Below are 6,000 nucleotides of genomic sequence, written 5' to 3' on the forward strand. Positions count from 1 at the left end.
ATGTCCATTGTGCATTCCGACGGACATGGGCAATTCCAGTAGGACACTGCGATACCCCACACGCCCAGAATTGCACAGAGTGGCTCCAGGAACACTCTTCTGAGTTAAAACACTTCTGCTGGCAACGAAACTCCCCAGACATGAATATTATTGAGCATATCAGGGATGCGTTGCAACATGCTGTTCAGAAGAGATCTCCACTATCTCGTATTGTTACGGAGATTCGTGGTGTCAGTTCCCTCCAGCACTACTTCAGACATTAGTCGAGTCGATGCCACGTCGTGTTGAGGCACTTCTGCCTGCTCGCGGGGGTCCTACACTATATTAGGCAGGTAACCAGTTTCTTGGGCTCTTCAGTGTAATTCACAGTGGCAGAAGCTAAACTTTTCTGTTACCAGTGCTTATTTCAGGCAGCTGCTTAACTATTCCACCTTCTTAAGGTGGAGATGACAGTATTTCCGTCATCAGTATCTTCGAGCAGGTCGCACCGAAAGAATGGATCAGTCCTTAAACATTTGACTCGTGTATGGGAATGCAAGTTTGCCTCATTAATGGGTTCTTTGGACTCTGTAAATAATTTTAAGTAAACCATTGAATGGGTCATTAAGCAACGAACTCTCTTCCCTATTCTTTCGCTTCCTCGGTAATAATACGGAAGTGTACGGGTGTTAAATCCTAATCTTCGTTCCTCTGGCTTGGTTCAGAAGTTGGCAACGGGTGGTTAGCGTTGCGATCAGAGAGAGAGAGAGAGGGGGGGGGGGGCAGCACTTCGTGTGGACTGGAGGACGGCTCTTGTTCTGCTGGAAGCTGTTTCCCTTCCCTCTGGCTTCCGCTAATGCCGCGGCACGTACAGCTCTCACGACTCGGCAGCGCCGGCGGCAGACCTCAGCGGCGCCGCGGGCTCGGGTTTCATCGCGGGCTTAATACGTGGAGAGCGCGTCTCCTCCTGTTCGTCATAGCTCTTGGCAAAACTCGTTATGTCCAAGACAAATGCGGCGTCCTCTGAACGTGCCATGTTGCGGTCTTTACCTTAGAAGTTACACGCAATCAGTAGGCATCATGTACTCGCACCGTTCTTGCTCTGTAGGCATGACTTCTTTTTTACTGATTGACAATAAGTTCGGATATTTTAATCAATATATCCCACAAGCATGGAAATAGTATACAATGGTATGAGCTTGGTAGCGCTCATCAAGATGTTCGTGTGGACCATACGCAGCACTTCTACGTAATTATGAGCTTGTGATATCACATTGAAACTCATTTTACGCAGAACTGCAACATCGATTGTTTTACTATACCGGGGCGTTTTTCTTCAGTTGGTCTACCGTTTTAGAGTTATTTTCGTACACTTCTCTTATTAAATATGTACGTAGATAAAAATACAAACATACACGTCCACCAGACAAGGCTTCCACAAACCTAAGCTTATTGTTCGTTCTTCTGCGAAGATTTCATGGATTCGAGACAGCGATTGGTGAGATGTGTGATACGTAGCTCTATCTTGATGTAAAGAGCACTAATGCCTTTCGTGTTCTTGTAATTGACAATAGAAGCTCTCGTGAAGTTGAAGACAGCGGTGTCAATGAATATCAATTCGATTACCAGGAAACGCGCACCGAATTCCTTTGTGTGCGTGTGTGTGTTTGTGTGTGTGTGTGTGTGTGTGTGTGTGTGTGTGTGAAGCGAAATTTTGTGCCCAGTGTGTTGGTTTTCGGAAGATCAGAAGCGATTAGTCTGGCTGACCAAACGGCTTGAATGGTGAAACCAATTAGCATCACTGCATAAAATACAGTGGCAGATCAATTTAACCATCCACAATCTTTTCAAGCAACAAGTCGCAATGCTTTCTTTTTACCTGCTGGAAGTAGCTCCAGAACACACGAAATGCAGTAAGGATCAAGCACTGTAAGGGCTTAAGTGCAGACTGACAAGACGAATGTTTTAACATCCGTGTATTACAAAAGACACATGACATATTTTTAACGCAAAATGTGTCCAAGCGCTTCCACAGTCAGAACTGAAGGCTTTCGGTTACGCTGGAATTACACACATTGTCATTAGTGGGATAAAGCCGGTTCTGACCGGCTTTTGATGTCAAATTGATATCAAATTAATTATGGAAAATAATTAATTGGTCAGTTAATTATCCCCACACCTGACGATGTCATGGGTTTTTACAGCTGGCATGTGGGTCCCCCAAAGGGAACTCTGAGCACCCTCCCCTCCTGTGACATAATCCAAGATGGCGGCCCAGGGAAAAACTGGCGGAAAATTCGGTCAGTCTGTGTCGAGCTGCTCACTGGAAGGACCTCATGGCAGTACGCTAATATAGCGTGGATAAGGCATTGTTTAAACAATTTAAGAATATTGTTTATTTATTTCTGAAATTGCAAAACACCTCGGAATTTCCGCTGGTAGTTAAAAAATTTAGACGATGTTAAACAATTGCGGTACTTTTTTATACTGATAGTGAAAGGAACAATGTAATTACACTGTCATAGATCGTGCTAAATACAGCTGAAAAACTTTCTCGCTTTCGCTCCGTACACCAGAGTCGCGTCCGCTGGAAGGAGTCACGCGCTGGTCTTGCAGCACCAGCCAGTGACCGACCCCAGTGACCGACCGTGACAGCCACAAGGCTGCGCGAAGCACTTCCATCACAGAGGGAAATGCCCCAGCCTTGCTCCCTGGTACACTTTCCTCGTGGCAAGTTTGCGGGAAATACCCCAGCCTTCCCCTTGTCGTTGAATACAAATTGCTTCAGGAGTTATTAAATCTGGTGTTTAAGCAATGGGCGGAATATTGTGACATACGTATCTCGAAGATGTCACAAACCCTGCAAATGTTGCTTCAAAAGATGTGTCACAGGAAATATTAAATAAACGATTTGCTTCACAACGTGAGTATGTATCACAAAACTACTCAAAATACACTTGCACACATAGTTGGAACATTTAAACAGTTTGCGGGGATATTGTTTATCGAATATTGTATATTGTTTAAACAATTTTGGAATTGTGTGGAATACAATTAGTCAAAAACCTTTGCTTCCCATTCTTCTTCTTCTTCTTCTTCTTCTTCTTTAGTGCACAGCGTGCAATGGTCATAACTTGTTTGAAATTCGCCACTCCTAAAACAACTTAATTTTTCCACGCTTGGTTTTATCAGCTGCAAATGCTACAATGCGTTGGCCTACACCAGTATACTTTCTTTTGCATATCGCCTTATCCGTATCAACTAAAATTCTGCCTGCAATGTGGCGTCTTGGGAGATCTTTGTTTGCAGGGTATGCAGTGTCGTGTTCCATATAAGCTTTGTTGAGCAGATTAATCCTCTTATCCCCTTGTACCAAGCATTTTTGAAGCTTTGTTCCAGGTCCACAGTAGTCATATCCCGGACTGTGTAATTCCACTGGCAGTTTGTCTAGAATACCACCACCTCCTCTAATACGTCTCCTAGCACGCATGTTATTCTACTGTGGTGATTGTGGGCTGCGCACTCCATTGTATAGCAAAACATTTGCATCAATCCGTTTTGTGCTGCAGGAAAACCATGTCGTTTGAATAGCGTTCTATTTCTTCGATGTCTTATGACTCTCTCCACGAGAAACACATCCCGTTCTGTGCTTTTCTGCAACTCTTCAGCGTGGAAGTAACCAGCAATTTCGTCACCTTTACTAAGATATAAATTCTAGCATTCGTTGTTTGCACCTTGGAAACTGTAAATATCTCTGCTGATCAGTTTAGCAGGAATGATTTCTCAAATACTGTCTTATGTTTTAAGATGCATACCAAATCACGTATATTAAATTTCTGTTTCCGTGGATCCAGCATTTAATGCGATATTACACCTTGTTCATGAGTCCATTATCACGAACATAGATTGGTCTCATTTTTATTGTGGTGTGTTTTGTTCGATTATACTGAGCAATATTCTCTGGGAGGATACCTGTCCATTTGTAAGAGCCGCGAAGATTCAAATGCATCCACGTTTGACCTTTTATTGTTCTTTTCAGACATTCTACGTTACTCCCCCGTCAGGTAGGCGAATGTTGAGTAGTGATGCATTCCATGCCGCTGCATCATGGTTTTGAAATAACTTTAGCAAAACTTTCCACCGTGATCGGTTTGGAGTTTGTTCGGGCATCGATTCGCCACTGTCTGCAACAAACGCACAAACACATCTGTGACATTTCTCACCGTTTTTGTTTTAACAGGTAATGCCCAGATATATCAGCAACCATTAAAATATATTTGAATCCATTGTTCTCATGAGAATATTCCCTCATATCTACAAGATATCTTGCCAGAAGTCATATAAACCTTTGGTCATTAAATGCCTACGAGGGCATGGTTTGCGCGCTGGTTTGTGCAATTCTCGAACTACTGTCTTCGTACTTATTTCGAGGATACGTCTCTCTCTAAGCTCGTAGATTATTGAAATAACCTCATTCGAATGAGTTGTATTACCTGTAGCAGCCGATGCCATCAGCAGTACTGCCGGATTCGATTGTTCAGTGGTTTATACTCAATGTCAATTCCATAACCACGGCTGCTGTTGTTTCCACCATCAATTATTGATTTTATTATGGTTTTATACTTCTTGTTGCTCTGGCTTTTCGCATTCTTATGCACATCAGTCAAATGCAGTATTTCACGGTACATTTCCCAATCATTTTTTTCGTGGGTCTTAGGAAAATAAGGTTCATTAAGCCATTGTTCTGTCAAACTGTGTATCACCAGTCAGTATTGTGTCATCAGTTACAGTTATAGGCTGCGTGCCCAGATGTACGCCGGCCGGAGTGGCCGAGCGGTTCTAGGTGCTACAGTCTGGAACCGCGCGACCGCTACGGTCGCAGGTTCGAATCCCGCCTCGGTCATGGATGTGTGTGATGTCCTTAGGTTAGTTAGGTTTAAGTAGTTCTAAGTTCTAGGGGACTGATGACCTCAGAAGTTAAGCCCCATAGTGCTCAGAGCCATTTGAACCATTTGAACCCAGATGTACGGTCTTCCTCTGCTGACACCGAATGTTCTATCTGTCTGGCCAGGGACGTGACAGATAACGAATTCGCCAATGGCGACACCATCGTTATCGTGTGTTTTTGTTTTTGCTGAGAGCTGCCTGGCTGATTCAGTAATCGGTTTAAAGGTCTCACTTATTGTTGCTGTTGATCCATACGCCCTAACCTTAGCAACCGCAAAATCTCTCGAACAGCTTTCCGCGCCTAAATGACTGTCTGCTTCGTCAGCATCTCGATGTATACTAATCAAACTTCTCTGCTGCGTGAGGCTTTATATATGCGCTCTTCTTCCTCTTATTATGTGGCTGCTCTCCTTTCTTAATAACTAGGGCCTCTATATCTTTTTGCCCTCAATAGCCTCAACCTTTTCAGTTAAATCGGTTACTTTCTTACTGATTTCATGAACTAAGTCATTTAAAGCATTGACTTTCTGAGAAGAGTCCAGTAATACGCGTCTATCTGCGCATTCCTGCAATTTTATGCAAGATAGTCCAAATTTTTGCATCCGTGTGCAAGCGAATTTTTTTGTCTATGTATACCCATTCGCTCGGGTTGAGGGCCAGACATGCGAGACTATTTATCCATGGCGCAGCGTATACTGATGTACTCACCTCTCTTTCCAGGCTATATATGCATCAACTCTTGGAGGTTTCGTCTGTAATCAATAACGAGTTACGCATACTGTGAATGATTCCAGCAATCAGCACATATCTTTACAAAATCATTGAACGACATGTCAGTTCCTACATGTGCTTCATAAATGTTGTAAATTGTCTTGTACGAAAGTTAGAATGAGGCTTGCATTATTTCTAACCAACTGTTTTGGGATCCTGGAATATGTATGGCGTAGAGATAAAATCTACCAGCACCCATATGACGATCGAAACAGAAATTTTTTCGAATTTTGTTTTCATTTTCCACGGCAATATCGTCAAATATGAACACAGTGTTTGCCTTTACTTTTTCTGGTGGAGGGA

Source organism: Schistocerca piceifrons, chromosome 6 (assembly GCF_021461385.2).
Source record: "Schistocerca piceifrons isolate TAMUIC-IGC-003096 chromosome 6, iqSchPice1.1, whole genome shotgun sequence".
In the NCBI taxonomy this organism is placed as follows: Eukaryota; Metazoa; Arthropoda; class Insecta; order Orthoptera; family Acrididae; genus Schistocerca; species Schistocerca piceifrons.